The following is an 18,120-nucleotide window of genomic DNA, read 5'->3' on the forward strand; positions in this document are numbered from 1 at the left end:
TCCCTGAAAAGATTCAAGCCAAAGCCAAATGACCTATCCATCAGTAATGTTGTAGACAGAGTTTCAACATTGGATAGAGGATAATATAACTCTGTGATATGTGGGTATGGATAGCAGTGAGAAACTAGGCATTGTCATTGGACATTATCTCAATTAATCCCCCCAACCATATGAGATGGCTACTATTATTATCCCTTTTGCTGGATGAAGAAAGAGCCTTGGGGGGTTTAGTAAATGGTCCAGCAGCACACAGTTAAAAAGTGACAGAGTACAGGGAGTTCCTTGGTGGTCTAGCATTTAGGATTCGGAGCTTTCACTGCTGTGGGCCGGGTTCAATCCCTGGTCCAGGAACTAAGATCCTGCAAGGCGTGCCGTGCAGCCAGAAAATAAATAAATAAATAATTTAAAATATGAATAAGGGATTCAAAAAAAAAAAACAAGTGACAGAGTGTTCACTCAGACCCAGTTCTGTTGGACACCAAAGTCCATGCTCTTAACCTGTATGACCTGGATATGAGTTGTGGTGGCAGATATAGGAAGATAAATGAGTATGAGAGATCATATGAAGGAAGAAGAATAGGAGCTATTGAATTTGTATGTTGCCAGGGATGAGTTTAAGGTTTCAAGCTTTAATAATTGGTGGGGAGAAGAGGCACTTATTAATAGGAAAGGAGAAATCAATAGGAAAAGCGGGTTTTGATGGATGTAAACCGCAAGCTCATCCATCCAACAGCACGTAAGTGTCCAGGTTCAGATTTCGGCTCAAGCCTACTGACCCAAGAGGCCGTGGTTTGACCACTCTTCTAGATGTGTCAAGGATCGCTGACTCTGAGGCTTTGAGCCTGGAGTTTGAGAGAATGAAAGTAAAATTAACAGAGAGGAGACTGGAGAGGAGACACTAGTTTGAGATTCTTCACTTGGTGTTGTCGAATATGTTACACTTGAGCATAAAATAGTATTTTAAAAAGTATAAAGTAGAGCATCCAACTGTACAGAAGATAATTAAAATGTGGTGTTGAACCTTAGATCAGTAGATAGGATTGTCCTTCAAGAGATGGCTGAAGACAAGAAAATATTAAATCTCTGAGCCAGAATGTAGACAAGGAAAATTGGAGAACTTGGCATTTAGCTTCTCATCCTTCAGTCCTTCTGCACATCATCCAGACCTTACAGGCTTGTATGCCTCAAACTCCATGAAGTCAGTGCCCCTTGGAAAACGAGCATTTAGTTAGGGTCTCATTATTCAGGACTCTGAGCCTGGCACCAAGCTGAGAGCTTTTATGGAGAGTCTATTATTTAGTATTTACAACAAAGCTCTGATGCAGGTGGTATTCTCTCCAGTTTATAGATGAGGAAACTGAGAGTCTGAGACGTTAAGTAATTAGCCACAGGCAGGGGCAGAGCAAAGATTGAAACCCAGTCTGTCTGACACCAAAATCCAAGCTCTTCTAGGTGCTATAAGTCACCACGCTGCAGAGTCAACCTGCTGTTCTCTCTGGTCTGCCAGAGAAAGAGAGGAAGCTTTCATGCAGGCTCCCACCCACCCTACTCCCACCTCTGTTCCTTCTCTTTCCTTCCTTTTATTCTTCCATCCATCCAAATATCCATCCACATCTTTTACAAATATGTATCATGTGTGTACTATGTACCAGCCATCGATGATACGAGGAGGAACAAGAATCAGTTCTTACCCACTTGGTGCTTACAGACAAGAGAGGGAGAATGAAATTAAGCAACTAACTACACACTGATTTAAATTATCTAAACGCCCCTCCATTTATCAGAGACATACAAAAAGAGAAAAGAGTTGCTTAGTCATGTTTGCTGTAAAATGAGAACCACTTAAGGTAATTAAAAGGTCCTAAATTTAGTTTTAAAGAAAACCAAATTCAGTAAGAATTACTTCGTTCTGTGTGCATTCTGCATTGTAGTCCTTCTGAAACATCTTAACCAAAAAAACTAACAAACTTAGCAGAATTTTTAATTGATTCAAGAGGTTTGTAAGTTTGAATTTAATTGTGTGTCTGTGTGTGTATTTATACTGAATATCCATACTGGAATATCCATATTTTACTTCTGCCAGTGAAGTTTCTGCACGGCAGGTAGGGTCTGGCATGACCCTTGACCTCACTCTGGGAATGTCTGGTGCTTGGCTAAGTGGGGGCGGGGAGGTAAGGACAAGAAAAAAATGAGAGGTAGAGTCAGAGCTAAGGTCAAGTAAAAAAAAAACCTTGCAGGACCTGAAAATCCTGGTTCTCAACAGTTTTGAAAATATCTGAAATATGCTCTAAAATTCACTCTTGATGGGGCCATGGGCAATTTTTTCCCCCAAGATATAGTAGAATAGAATTAATTTTGGAGACTCCTTTAACCATCTCCTGACAATGCATGGACTCTCTATCTCCCTCAGTCATCACCTCTACCATAAAATTTAGACTCAGATTTCTAATGAAAACAAAGGTCCACACCTCAGGGCCACTTGTGTCATAATGATATGTCAATTTTAATCACAGAACTAAACTCAATTCTGCACAGAACAAAAATTTTAAGAGGCAATTGGCATGTTCTTGGATTGGAAAAATCAATATTGTGAAAATGACTATACTACCGAGAGCAATCTACAGATTCAGTGCAATCCCTATCAAATTACCAATGGCATTTTTTACGGAACTAGAACAAAAAAATCTTAAAATTTGTATGGAGACACAAAAGACCCCGAATAGCCAAGCAGTCTTAAGGGAAAAAAACGGAGCTGGAGGAATCAGACTCCCTGACTTTGGACTATACTACAGAGCTACAGTAATCAAGACAATGTGGTACTGGCACAAAAACAGAAACATAGATCAATGGAACAAGATAGAAAGCCCAGAGCTAAACTCACGCACCTATGGTCAACTAATCTATGACAAAGGAGGCAAGGATATACAATGGAGAAAAGACAGTCTCTTCAATAAGTGGTGCTGGGAAAACTGGACAGCTACATGTAAAAGAATGAAATTAGAACACTCCCTAACACCATACACACAAATAAACTCCAAATGGATTAGAGACCTAAATGTTAAGACCGGACACTATAATACTCTTAGAGGAAAACATAGGAAGAACACTCTTTGACATAAATCACAGCAAGATCTTTTTTGATCCACCTCCTAGAGTAATGCAAATAAAAACAAAAATAAACAAATGGGACCTAATGAAACTTAGAAGCTTTTGCACAGCAAAGGAAACCATAAACAAGACGAAAAGACAACCCTCAGAATGGGAGAAAATATTTGCAAACGAATCAATGGACAAAGGATTAATCTCCAAAATATATAAACAGCTCATGGAGCTCAATATTAAAAAACAAACAACCCAATCCAAAAATGGGCAGAAGACCTAAATAGACTTTTCTCTAAAGAAGACATACAGATGGCCAAGAAGCACATGAAAAGCTGATCAACATCACTAATTATTAGAGAAATGCAAATCAAAAGTACAATGAGGTATCGCCTCACACCAGTTAGAATGGGCATCATCAGAAACTCTACAAACAACAAATGCTGGAGAGGGTGTGGAGAAAAGGGAACCCTCTTGCACTGTTGGTGGGAATGTAAACTGATACAACCACTATGGAGAACAGTATGGAGGCTCCTTAAAAAACTAAACATAGAATTACCATATGATCCAGCAATCCCACTACTGGGCATATACCCAGAGAAAATCACAATTCAAAAAAACACATGCACCCCAATGTTCATTGCAGCACTGTTTACAATAGCCAGGTCATGGAAGCAACGTAAATGCCCATCGACAGACGAATGGATAAAGAAGGTGTGGTACATATATACAATGGAATATTACTCAGCCATAAAAAGGGATGAAACTGGTCATTTGTAGAGACGTGGATGGACCTAGAGTGTGCCATGCAGAGTGAAGTAAGTCAGAAAGAGAAAAACAAATATCGTATACTAACGCATATATGTGGAACCTAGAAAAATGGTACAGGTGAACCGGTTTGCATGGCAGAAATTGAGACACAGATGTAGAGAACAAACGTACGGACCCCAATGGGGTAAAGTGATGGGGAGGTGGGGATGGTGGTGTGCTGAATTGGGCGATTGGGATTGACATGTATACACTGATGTGTATACAGTGGATGGCTAATAAGAACATGCCATATAAAAAATAAATTAAATAAATTTCAAAAATTCAAAAATAAAAAGAACAGATGAAAAGCCAAAACTGATTATTTTATTCCCAGTGACATTTTATATGTTAACTAATTATTTTGTAAATTTTTCAGTTGATTATATTGGATTTGATAGGAATACAATAATATAAGCAGCAATTAATAATAATGTTTTTCTCATCCTTACCAATATTTACCCCCTAAATTATCATTCCTCATGTCAAATTTCATGGGCTATTTCTAGAACAATATTAATTGTGGAGATGGTAGGCATTACTATCAAATTCTTATTCTGGATATGAAAATAAAACTTTTAATGTTTTACCATTAAACTTGTTGCTAGATATTTGTTTGAGAAATATATATTCTTGGTAAATGGTATAATATTCTTTTAATGTACCACTATTCTATTTGCTAACATTTAGAATTTCTGCCCCAACAATAATAAGACTGTATTGAGATTGTAGTAAGTAAGAATATTGTATTTTGGGCTTCCCTAGTGGCGCAGTGGTTGAGAGTCCGCCTGCCGATGCAGGGGACACGGGTTCATGCCCCGGTCCGGGAAGATCCCACATGCTGCAGAGCGGCTGGGCCCGTGAGCCATGGCCGCTGAGCCTGCGCGTCCGGAGCCTGTGCTCCGCAGCGGGGGAGGCCACAGCAGTGAGAGGCCCATGTACCGCAAAAAAAAAAAAAAAAAAAAAAAGAATATTGTATTTTGTCATCTGAATCGGATTTCTATTTAAATGTTGTGATGTCGTTGCACAAAGATTTTGAAAGCTGGCATTCTTCATGTTTGGAAAGCTTAAATAATTTTTAAATTTTCCAAAAAGAGCTGATTTACAAGAACTACTCTTTGAAGACCGTTTGACTCTGGAAATGTCTTTTTGCCCTAACTTTTAAATAATTTTCTAAATAATTTTAATAGTTATTCATCAACTAGAAGTTTCATCTCTTCTCTGGGGACACATTTGTTAATTTTTTGGTTCCTAAAACTTTGGGAATTTTTTTTTTTTTTTTTTTGCTGTACGCGGGCCTCTCACTGCTGTGGCCTTTCCCGCTGCGGAGCACAGGCTCCGGACTCGCAGGCTCAGTGGCCATGGCTCACGGGCCCAGCCGCTCTGCAGCATGTGGGATCTTCCCGGACCGGGGCATGAACCCGCATCCCCTGCATCGGCAGGCGGACTCTCAACCACTGCGCCACCAGGGAAGCCCAAAATTTGGGAATTTTTAAATGCACTTTATAGAGATTTGCAATGTAACATTTCCTTGATGTCATTTTTTTAAAAAAAGGCAATTGGCAGGTGGTAAGGGGAAAGGCGAGGGGTTGTAAGTAAATGAACAGACCCTGATTGCTGACCTTATATAATCATATGCTTAATCTGGTCAGGTGTAATCACCTCATGGAAAGAAGAGACAAAATCAGAAAAATAAAATCTCTCTAATCAAAAAGATATTTTTTGTTACTATAACCTCTTATTGTCCTTTTTGACCTACTCAATTATGGAGAGATAGCTAATACTCTTGTTTCTTTGGAATGATTATTTGCCACAGAACATGTTAAACTGATTAGAAACTGCATAATTTTAAAAAGAGGTATTTGTGTCTCAGTTTTAGATGTCTAAGTTGTACACTAACTCAGCAGTTTCCAGGCTTTAATAACATGTCCAGGGGCCTTAGGGTTGACTCTTACACATTATGATGAGTTAAACCCACAACTCCTTATTTCAGCCCACTTCGTCAAAGGGACCAGTACAAACATGTTTCTAGCAATTATAATCAGTAGATAATAGTACATGCAAATAGTAGGAGAAATCTCATGAGCCAAGACCTTGACTCTCAGAAGAGCTCTTTCTGGTTCCAAAATGGCCTTGAATTTTCCCCCTTGGCTAGTTACATGGTATTTCTAGACCCTCCAAGCTAATAGGTGGAGAAAGTTAGTCAAGCTTTGAAAAGTCTATACCACTAATGAAAATATAAAAGATACTTGCAGAAACACAGTAGGCTTGTTTTTTTCTCTCTTTATATATATTTTTCTTTTCTTTTTTTTTTTTTTCTGCGGTACGCGGGCCTCTCACTGTTGTGGCCTCTCCCACTGCGGAGCACAGGCTCCGGACGCGCAGGCTCAGCGGCCATGGCTCACGGGCCCAGCCGCTCCGCGGCATCTTCCCGGACCGGGTCACGAACCCGTGTCCCCTGCATCGGCAGGTGGACTCTCAACCACTGCGCCACCAGGGAAGCCCCTCTCTTTATATTTTAAAATTGCTTCCTTCTGTACAAGGACTCTGAAGGACCTTGTTCACTCACTATGAATGTCAGGATTCAGGGAATAATAACCTAATACAGGGACTGTTAAGAACTTCATAGCACCTGGGCTTCACGCTTCCGTAGTAAGGGTGTGGGAAGAAAACGGTGAGGTGGTATGTGGGAAATTATCCCAAAGGTCACAGAACAGGAAGGTACAAGACTGAACTAAGATGCTGGAAGCACATAGCTTATGCAATTGCTTGAAAACACAGAGAGAAAAGCAAGGGGAAAGAGAAGGGGTGAGTTCGCCAGGACGAGGTGCAAGCAGGTGGCAGCACCCCCTATCCGAATCCTGGATTTTGAAGGTCCATATGTCCTGTCTCTTTCTCCACAGTGATGAGGTAGTATGGGAGCAGAGGCGAGGTTTGAGCAAGGAAGCCCATAGCGGGATGGCCCCCTGGACTAATGAGGCACATTTGCTCTACTGGAGAGATGCAAGGATGAGGACCCCTGGCCACAATCTGTAGCTTACCAATGATCATGTTTAACATGGTAGATGTTATCTGCATCTTTTGATCACAGCTCTTGTGGGGCCAGAATGGGACCATATTGAGGGTCACTGATAAATGGCTAATAATATAGGGGTGATGTAGCTGTCAGCCCAGAGGTAGTATGATCAAGACTTACGAAAAAAAAAGAAGAAAAGGGCTTCCCTGGTGGCGCAATGGTTGAGAGTCCGCCTGCCGATGCAGGGGACACGGGTTCATGCCTCCGTCCAGGAGGACCCCACATGCCACGGAGCGGCTGGGCCCGTGAGCCATGGCCACTGAGCCTGTGCGTCCGGAGCCTGTGCTCTGAAACTGGAGAGGCCACAACAGTGAGAGGCCCGCGTACTGGAAAAAAAAAAAAAGACTTACGACCTGATATTTCCATCCATTTCTATCTATAGGTGACATTCTTTGTTGCATCACATAATTCTTTACTCTGTTTATCTTCAATATGTCTTAGCATATTCTAAATTACTTTCTACCTATACTTAATACATGCTATGAGGTTTGCCTGTATTGCATAAGGAACGAGCTTACTTACTATCTTTGCCTAAGATTTCTTGTGGATTTCATCATTCCACTTGTTTTCCTGGCCTCTAGAGCAGAGCTGAATATTCCAAATAACATAGCAAGCACATTATAACGGGTATCTGTTCTGATGGCAACTTTTATTCCCAAGTTCAGCAGGGGCTGGAGAATTGAAAAGCTACCATGCAAATAAAGGCATGCCCACTTTTATAGTTCCCTCATGGAACTCACTTATGAGCTACTAAACCCAAGTAGCCGAGGAACAGCCTGACTATTTTTAGAATTTGTGGTCTCGGTCGCCGCGAGCAATGGGGCTGTTTAAAAATTCCCTGTATAGTCATCTAGCCTTCCCACATAGTTAGTCAAAAAGATCCTGAAAATACCTGGCCTCCATTTTCCCTCTGACTGTCCCTCTCTCCCTGACCCCCTTGCTCTTTGCAGAATGCTCCCACCTCATGACAGGTCTGCCACATTTCCCACTGCCCCCTGTTCGTGATACAATTCCAGTGGACACCGTTGATCTAGAATACCAGGAGGATGCCACACCCCAAAAATGGGCATCGTGGTGGCCCTACTCAGAGCCTCTACACTCAGAGCCAGAAATGCTCTTCCCCAAGTGGACTTAGGGATTGCTACTTTGTCTTGCAAGTTTTTGCACAAAAGTTTCCTTCTCACCAGGCTTTCTTTTGTCACTTTATTTAAATTACATCTATCACTTCTCACCTCAAAACTTCCTATCCTCTTTTCCTAGTTTCACTTGATAGCACTCATGACCTTCTAACGTACAATATAAAATTTTCCACTTATGTTGGCCATTATGTCTTACCCACCCCCATCTCAATTACACACACATATACCCACATCAAATTATAAATTAAAAAAAATTTGTTTAATTATAAATTAAATGAGAGGAGGGAGTTTTATGAGTTTTACTCACTGCTGTATTTCCAGGACTAGAAAAATACCTGGCATATACTGGCTTCTCAATCAATATTTGTTGAATACATATACTTCACCCTTATCACCACTGTATACACTTCTCTCCTACTGGCTCAACTTGCATATCAGGTTAGTTGGGGGAAAATCAATGTGGGTCAGCTCAAAAATAGCTCCAAAAAATTACTCTGGGAATTGTTGTCATTCACTAACCAAGTTAGCAGGCAGATTATAGGAAGCTGGGCAGGGTCAAGGTCAGATGGAAGCGGAGACACAAACTGTGACCCTGCAAAGTACCAGGCACTCTACTGGCCTGTGAGTTTGTCGAGCCAGACGGTTGGCTCAACCGGGGATATTAGAATTATTGAACTTCTATCACCGCATCCTACTTTGAGGGACTTCACGTGAGAGAAGACATTTTTGCTCACTGATTCCAAGCATATTTGTTTGACTGAGAGAGATATTTCCTTAGTCTTAGGTGAAGGCTGTTATTCCGTAGGGGCTCAGGGTGGCTAAATAATTTGGGGGTGTTGACATTTCCTGAAGGAAATGATACTATAACATCATGTGGTCCTTCTGATAGGGAGATAATATTGACCCGTTCTCTTTGTGACCTGGCCTTGGGATGTTTCCCTGGAGGGAGTGCTGGCTTAGCACTGACCCTCCCACACGCTCTCCCATGACCCAGGGCGTGGATCTGAAAGAAGTCTGACCAGCTGGACCACAGTGGAAGGGAAGCTGGCTTAGCATCTTCTTCCTTTCCAAATTTTGAACTTCATTTCATTGTCGGAGCTCAGGAGCAGGTATTGGCCAATTTGAGTGATTCTCCAGGTCCTGCTCTGATTTGCTAATTCATCTCAAGCAAGTCATTATGTCACTGTCTCTGTCCTTCTCCATTTTAGTTCTTTCTTCTGTAAAAGTGGCACCTTGCTAATCAATCTCCCGGCAATGACATAGAAATCAGCTCAAAAATGGTTAATAAAAACCATGTTAGGACATGTTGTCATTCTGTCACAGTGCTTCTTTATTCTCTCTTCTCCCTTATTCAGTCTTCTGCCTCCCTCCTAAAATGGAATGCCTAGCCATCCAGAAGACATCACGCGACCTCTCAGGTACATGGGAGGCGACCGACGTCAGGGCATAATCAACCCTCAAGCTGCCTCTCCGTAACCTGCATCAGTTCAGCCTCCCAGGATGTTGACATGTGACCGTGAGAGAGTAGGCTTGTCCCATGTGTCATTCTCTCCCACAGAAACCTGCAGAGTTAAATCAGAGAAATAACATTCAAAGGTGCTAAACTAAGTAATTTAGAGGAGGAGCATTCTGGTGTCTTGCTTTCTTTTTCTCACCTGAATCAGCATCTCACTGAGGAAGAGGCACACTCATTTGCTTATAGCCTGGGACAAATATTCTCCTAACACAGCATCGATCACTTGACCCGAGGTTTGCACAGCAGTGTTAGTTGTCTGGGTTAAGTATAGGGTAAATTCAAATCCTCACTGTTTTCATGGAATTATCACTAATGAATATAATCATGTTCCGATATAATTTGTTTCATTTGCAAGTTGGCAGAAATGAAAAAGGCAGCTTTCTTTAGAAATGATTAGACCGTGGTTATTAGGGTGAGGTCACTGTTTTACAATTAAGTCATTTTTTTCCCCCTACAGTTATAATAATAGTGATGGATACCAGAATCTTGTAGCTGGCTCTTTGGCAAAAGAAGGAGATCAAATTTGCAGAGTTTGGGCTGCTTTCCCTGAGTTGAAGGAATAGTTTCCCACACCCGAGGCTGCTGGTGGGTAACGGCCCCCTCATACCACAGGCATTACTCTGTGTGTCAGGCCTCCGCCTCCAAGTCAGCTCTCAGCGCTCGCCAACTTGGGGCTGAAGCCTTTACAGCACGATCAAGAGAAAGACATTTTTAATGTCAGTCCCAGATTGGATTTATTGTCACCTGATCTGTCCTATACTAATAGGGAGAAGACATATTCTTCAAAGGGAGAGAGAAAGCATAGCCAATGATTTTGTGCTCCCCGAGAAAGGAAAATATCTTCCCACTGGGGTCAGGAAAAGTTATCAGCTTCAGACCTCTAGGCATGGGATTTAATTTCCCATACCATTATTTTTGCCTGCATAGTCATCTTTTTTTTTTTAAGTTATGTTTTTATCTCTTTCCCTCTCTCATATACAAAACATTTCATGGTCTCCACAGACCTATTTTTGGCAAACTCTAAAAAAAAGCCCATCATAGGGAAAAAATATCTACTAGAACTAAAACCATCAGATCCTAAGTAATCATGGAAATTCTGTTGCTCCAGTTTGCTTCTCTCTGTTCTTGGGCTTAAGATGAGAAGAAACAGGTGGAAGAGTCCTGAAATGGGAGATGAGACTTGTGTTTTCATCCTGGCCACCTTCTTAACTAGTTGTCAGACCCTGAGCGGGTCTCTTAACCCAGCTGAAGAGGTGGATTAAATACACTTTACGACCTCTCACGGTCCAAATGTCTCTACATAAGGGCATGCACACACAAGCGCTGAGTCAGACATTATGCCGTTGCACTGCTAGAATTTTCCTAATAGGTGTTCTTTGAGATGAAAACTACTAGGTAAATGGTATCTCCTCCTGCTTTTAAAACTTCAGATTTATGGACACCTTAAATTGTGTCTAAGACATTCCCCGGAACATGCCCATTGTGAAGCCTCGGGGTACATGTTTATATCCTGTTATAGATGTTTCAACAGAGAATTTTGAACATCAGTTAAAGAAGGGGTAAGGCACAATATCGTACAGCTTCACAAGGCAGTAAAGCTTCATGGTGGAGAGCGTGGGCTCTAGGGTCACATGGTCAGGGTTCAGTGCCTGTTCTGCCACTTGTTAGCTTTGTGACCTTGGGAAGTTGGCTTAACTTCTTCATGCCTCCACCTTCTCGGCTGTACATGAGACTGACTCCAGTATCTACCTTACACGACTGTGTAAGGATTCAAGGAGATAATACATTTATAGCACACAACTCCATTATTGACAAAACAAGCATTCAATAGATGTTAGGTATTATTTTTATAAACTGAGAATTGGGTCAGAAATGACTGGTGTGAGCCCCACATCCATGGATTATTGTGGTAAGTTTTACTCATAACTGAAAATCTGATAGAAAGAGTGACCTTTGTTTGTTCCTTGGTGCCTTAGTTGTTTCTGAGTGTAGACATTTTAAAAGAATGTAGGTCTATTCAGGATTAACTATAGTCTTCTGGGCTCTTGCTATGTAGTTAGTCAGCAAGCAGATGGTGAGGACTTGACTACTAGTGACAAGTAGTACTTGGAAATGAAAATTTTTCTTCATGGATTTATTTTTTAAATAAGAGTGGGGAAGGGTACGTTTTATCCGTTTATCCACGAAAGCACCTTCATTATAGAAAACATGCTTATTTAATTCCATTAGACAACAACCCTTAACTTTTTGTGTTATTCACTGCCAGTATTTTTTCCGTGCATAATTTTTATTCCATAGTGGTAATCTTGCAATATTATATACTTTTATTTTTATTAACCTTCTTTTTTAATCTGAAGACTGGTCTTCGGCCTGATTTTAAGGGACCATTTTCCTTTTGTAAATAACAAGCTAAAATAAAGTTATTGTGATTCAGAGAGACCAGAAAGGGTGGGAAAATATGTGAATGACTTCTCCATTCCAGTGGGAACCTGGATGGAAACCCTCTTTTTGGAAGCCAAGAAGGCAAAGTTCCATTTTTTTCTTGGCAAGACACTTTATGAGACTCTGAGTGTCTTTGGACCCAGCATTTTGGTAGCTTGGAATGAGGCTGGGAACGCTTTCATGTCCCAGTGATTTCAGAATCTCTCCCCTAACAACAAAGGCTCCAATCTCTAGTGTTCAATCTAATTTCTCAAGGCCAAGGAAAGTGCGTGTTTGCTTCCGTCCCAAGTCCTCTTTCACTTGCTCCTCACACACCAATGTTTATTATAACTTTCACATAAAGAGGGTTTATCATTCACAAGGCAATTTACTGGTTCAGGAATGACCTTAATACCTGGTTAGTACTTCTCTGAAAAAGGCAGCTGCCACTATTAAAAAAATGCATATTATATTTTATTCTGCTCTCTTTTCTTTAGTGGAATATACTGTGGGTGCCTCAGGATCCCATATGCCATTGGTTCATCTACATCTAGACACAGATTTTTTAAGAATTTTTTTCTATATGAACTAGCCCAGTTCCAGAGAGGGAAATAGTTTCTTCCTTAAGGACCATGAGCGGTGACCATATGCTGTACCAACCTGTGTACTCTCTCCTGTTGGCACTGAATATGTGCTGTTTTTACTCTTACTGATGGTATAAATCCCATATGTTGACCACCTATAAAAACAGGATATTTCAATTGGCACGTCAGGTGGGAGACTTGGATGTGATCAGGAAACTTGAAATCCTGCTTTAAAGCTGGATTTAAAAAATATATATATTTATTTATTTGGCTGTGCCAGGTCTTAGTTGTGGCGTGCGGGATCTTGTTTCCTAACCAGAGACCAAAACTGGGCCCCCTGCATTTGGGAGCATGGAGTTTTAGCCACTGGACCACCAGGGAAGTCCCCTAAAGCTGGATTTGAACTCTTAGCTCTCTGAACAGTCATGATAGCCATCGTTGAGCTTATGAACATGTTGGTTACTGGGAAGGCTGTGGAAATGGATGATGAGAAGTGATGTGGGGAAGCCCACTGTTCAGCCACGTGGGAGGCCTGTGGACTGACTCAGCAAAGATTTGGAGTCTCTCCTGTGACCCCCAGTCCAGCCTCAGGGACACGGCCTCCCTCTAACTCTTCTCTCAACTTCTGGCCCGAGACCATTCTTTGAATTTTCCAAAACACTCTGAGAGTGAGCTGGAGCATTTAAAGAGGGTCTTCCTGCAAAAGAAATCAAGTAACACATGGCTGTATAACATGCCCTTGACATGGAGCTTGGTCATGGGCCTCCCTTCCCAGCTCTAGGCCTGCCTGCATCCATGTGGCAAGGTCAGGGTCCCCTCCTACCCTGCAGGGAAGCATGCTTAGACTCCTGGAAGCCCAGACCTAATCACCTACTAAGGTCCAGCTTCCTGTCCTCGAGTCCATGTTTTCCCTGCACATTTGACACTAGAAAATGTCTCCCTTCCCTGCAGGAGAGCCCAGGTTTATTCACAGGCCATGGCATTTCCCACAACAAGACACACCGTGTAGAATATCGCAACTCGATATTGCTGGAGGAACGCACCCAGTGGCAGGAAGTTGTTTACTATTAATGGTTATCGTGATAATATAAGTGAAAACACACTCAGAGAGGGGGCCCGTGTTCCTGGGAGCTAATGGCAGCTCCACCAGGAGGGGACAAGCTATGGCAGGGAACAAGCAGGACAGCTAGAGGCCTCCAGTTTCTGTAACAGGGAGGACTCCTGATGCGTTCCCACAGCGTTTGCAGAAGGAGCCGCTACTGCGCTGTGGCTGTCGCTTCTTCTGGGGCTGTATTCCAGGTGGCCTGCTCTTTCAGAGGCAGCTGGATCGCAGCTGTGCTTCTGGCCGCAGGGTTCCTGTGAGCAGGGACCCCTCAGGCGGCCTGAGGAAGGTCACTCCACTTGACAGAGGAGAGGATGGATTCTTGCCTTGCGTGGCTATAAGGAAAAAGGATTTCAGTTGAGATACTCATAGGTTCTGGTGACTCTGTGTGTGTGTGTGTGTGTGTGTGTGTGTGTGTTTGTGATTAGAAGCTAGATCTCAGCATTCCTTTTTCAAGCCCACATTCCATTACCCCATGTTCAGCTCGGTTGGCTTCCAGGAGCCCTCCCAAGAGAAACAGCTGCTTGATGCCTTAAAGAGGAAATGTTAAAAGCTCTTGAGGGTTAGAATTTTAGAATCCACGGGGTTGATAACTTCCTCTCTGCTTATGCAAACAAACAACATTAACTCTTCTGTTTCTCAAGACAAGCACAATTCCCAAATGATTGCTTCTCTCCCAAACTCAGCTCTATCAAGGAAGCTAAGGTGATGCCAGGTAGCCTGTAATTGAATGGTGGGTGCTGCTAATAAAATCAGTTCTTGATATTATAGCGTGGGTACCATTGGCGATCATGCTACCATTGAAAAACGATGCAAAGATGCAGGCCAGGTGATGTCTGCTTGAGCCTAGAAAGTTCCCTGTCTCCCCTCCAAGAGGCACGGAGTGTCAATCTAACAGAAGCGACAACTGATTTGGAAATATTAATTGTTCACTTAGAGTAATTAATTTCCCCCTTGTAAATGCATTGTATGTTGTCTCTGCTGGGGTTCTTTTTTTTATATATATACAGCAGGTTCTTATTAGTCATCCATTTTATACACATCAGTGTATACATGTCAATCCCAATCGCCCAATTCAGCACACCACCATCCCCACCCCCACCGCCACTTCCCCCCTTGGTGTCCATACGTTTGTTCTCTACATCTGTGTCTCAGTTTCTGCCATGCAAACCGGTTCATCTGTACCATTTTTCTAGGTTCCACATATATGCGTTAGTATACGATATTTGTTTTTCTCTTTCTGACTTACTTCACTCTGTATGACAGTCTCTAGATCCATCCACGTCTCAACAAATGACCCAATTTTGTTCCTTTTATGGCTGAGTAATATTCCATTGTATATATGTACCACATCTTCTTTACCCATTCGTCTGTCGATGGGCATTTAGGTTGCTTCCATGACCTGGCTATTGTAAACAGTGCTGCAGTGAACGTTGGGGTGCATGTGTCTTTTTGAATTGTGATTTTCTCTGGGTATATGCCCAGTAGTGGGATTGCTGGATCATATGGTAATTCTATGTTTAGTTTTTTAAGGAACCTCCATACTGTTCTCTATAGTGGCTGTATCAGTTTACATTCCCACCAACAGTGCAAGAGGGTTCCCTTTTCTCCACACCCTCTCCTCTGCTGGCGTTCTTTAATAAGGCAAGTTACAGAGCCAGCAATATAGTTCATACTAACTGAAGGATTTCTTTTTTTCAGAATACATGTTAGTGATAGAGGGATGGAGTTTCTATTTTGGTTTGGTTTTCAAGTTTGAGAAAAAAACAACAAGCTGTGAAGCGTCTTCTTTTTCCTAATACACATACACACACACACACTCATACTTTATTCTGACTTCTCTCTCTCTCTCTCTCTCCCTTTCTCTCCCTCTCTCCTCTTTCTTTCTTAGATTACTTATATCCTTTAGGGTTGACAAGAGAGTAGACTCAGAAATAAAATCTCACAGGAATGTATAGCTGTGGAGAAGTAGAAGTCTTTTCATTTTTATTTCTCTCATCAGCATTCAGTTCATTCATTTGCCTCTGAATGTTCTTTTTAAAAAGGCTATTTCCATTAGAATTGTTTTATTTCCCTCAACTTCTGCCTCAACATTTTCATGTAATGGGGTAACGTGTGTGTGTGTGTGTGTGTGTGTGTGTGTGTATGTGTGTGTGCACTTTAAAACCAACAGTAGATTTTTCTGGGTGATGAAAATATTGTGTAATAACATCAATACCATTCATCTGGGTTATTTTGCACATTCTTCAATAAAGGAATTCATCCCAGAATTGGTTTATTCTTAGTATACCTAGCTTCTCATCACTAGCTTTAAGTGCCAAGTAGAAAATGATTTCCAGTTCCCCAAAATATTTGCAGATCTGGTAGACATAAAACAATAAAGGGACTATACTGTAGTGAAAAAAATTAAGGAAGAGATGACTTTATATCAACAGTGGCTAGGTTTATATCTGATATGACTTGTCAACAAACAGGTGAAAGATCTTCAACCTCCAAAGCATTGTGAATACTTTTGTAATGAAGAAATAAATTGGTTAAAAACAAAGTGATTTTGTAAATTTAACTAAAAGTTTACATCACTACTAGTTTACTAGTATCCAAAGGATATCACACACTTTTTCTTACACCATTCACTCATTCACCAAATATTTATTGAGTTCTTATTCTGTGCTATGTATTTATACTATTTGGAATACAGATGGCCCCTATTCCTGAGGAGTTTACAGTCTAGTGGGGGGAGACAAATAAACAATTCTGCTGAAGTAAAAATACTGCCGAGTGTAAAGGAAGAAGGCCAAGGGCAATGCAATGGAGTGTCTGTCCCTAGAGACAGGATGTTTATTTTAGGCAATTAATCATGCTCCAAAGTCTGGCTTCACAGTCTCAGAAACCTTCGCATAGACTGTCTCTCAGAAGTGGACTCACTTTGGCCAAGTAATTAGAATACTAACTAATAAAATAGAATGCCAGTTTATTAATTTTTTCTGAGAAACAGAACTGCCCAAGGGACTACACCCTTAAATCCAATGGCCAGCCTCTCAAAGGCAGCCACCGCAGGAGCTAGGTATAATCACGAGGTTCCTTGGTAAGCATGAAATAGAAGAAATTCTATTAGTGTTTGATGAAAGATCATAAGAAATTATAATGACACCAGGATATAATTATAATGATAGTCTGATGAATCCATCTCCTAAAGTGGGTAAACCTGACATGATGATGGGACCATGAGGGTTGTGGATGAGAGCACCCAGTGCAGTGGCCAGTGAACACGCACATGGCCATAGCCAGAGCGAGCCCCTCCCACACCCCTTCCGTAGTTGCCATCCCACCTTGTTGACTGGGCTTAAAGTCATCTGGTGTGCATCTGATTTTGTGGTGGCCTAAAGCTTGTACAAGTTTGTGAGACCTCTTGAAGAAACAATACCCCTTTATGAATAAAAATTAGGTATGAAAGTGAAGATTTATTTGGAAGATTCCCATGCAAGATTCCTATTCACTTAGAAAATCCACCTCTGCAAACCAGTTGTTAAATACGGAAATACTTAATTATGGAAGTACTTAATTATCTGGAAATAATTATGGAAATGCTTCTGTACTAGTTGATAAAGGGCTGCTTTCCTGACTCCTGTCACGCTGGTCATCCTGGGCCCTCCCTCCATGGGAAAACCTAGACCTAGCCACATTCCAGCAACAAAAGGATGAAAGCTGGGACTGTAACATCTGTTCTGATCACGGTGATTGGCAAATATTTTTAACAAGTCTCTCTCTTTAAGGCACTTTGTATATATCTCTAATGCATTGTATACTGATTTTGCCATTTAACTCTCAGTGTTAGCCCCTTATTTCAAATTCTTGACAGAAACCTCATGGTAACCTCTAAATAGTGACAATTAACACAAGTCAGAAATATTTAAAATTCCTTTTACAATGCTCTCTATATTTCCAAATAACGGAGCTAAACAGAAGTCTTTATCTCTTAAGCAATACTACCTTCTAGGGCATTCCCAAAAAGAAACCCTAAGGAAGAAGCCCAGTGAGGGTAGCAGTTAGCAATGGTCACAGCACATGTTCCCAAAAGACTAGGGGAGAAGGCAATAAGGGAATTTTCTTGTTTGTTTTTGTCTTGTTTTGTTTTGTTTTGTTTTAATCAAGAGCCAGTAGGAACCTTTCCCCAGGGGATAGTTGAAATATTATTAAAAGAATAAAGAATGGATGCTCAGTGAACAACACACAGAAAATGCATTCTCAAAACTTATAGCTCTTTGGGGGCATAACTCTGAGAATTCATGCCATATGGGTACAAATCCTCAAAATCTATTCCCTCCTGGGTCAGGTACTTTGGAGGCGAAAACTGGGCCTGTAATTTTTTTCTTTTT

At 41.4% G+C, this 18,120-nt stretch overlaps 1 protein-coding gene and 1 long non-coding RNA gene across 6 annotated transcripts in view; both read left to right on the forward strand.

The window, feature by feature from the left end:
* LOC149747906 (uncharacterized) overlaps nt 1-11,587 on the forward strand; it is a 48,669-nt gene extending 37,082 nt beyond the window's left edge. The window contains exon 2 of the long non-coding RNA XR_016395248.1: nt 1-11,587. This exon is cut by the window's left edge and continues 26,033 nt beyond it. This is a non-coding gene — a long non-coding RNA (uncharacterized LOC149747906).
* SASH1 (SAM and SH3 domain containing 1) overlaps nt 1-18,120 on the forward strand; it is a 324,315-nt gene that overhangs the window by 37,296 nt on the left and 268,899 nt on the right. The window lies entirely within an intron of this gene.

The sequence above is a fragment of the Delphinapterus leucas genome, chromosome 12 (genome assembly GCF_059928025.1).
Source record: "Delphinapterus leucas isolate spDelLeu-1000000601 "Yukka" chromosome 12, BTC_Dleu_Yukka2, whole genome shotgun sequence".
NCBI classification, from domain to species: Eukaryota; Metazoa; Chordata; class Mammalia; order Artiodactyla; family Monodontidae; genus Delphinapterus; species Delphinapterus leucas.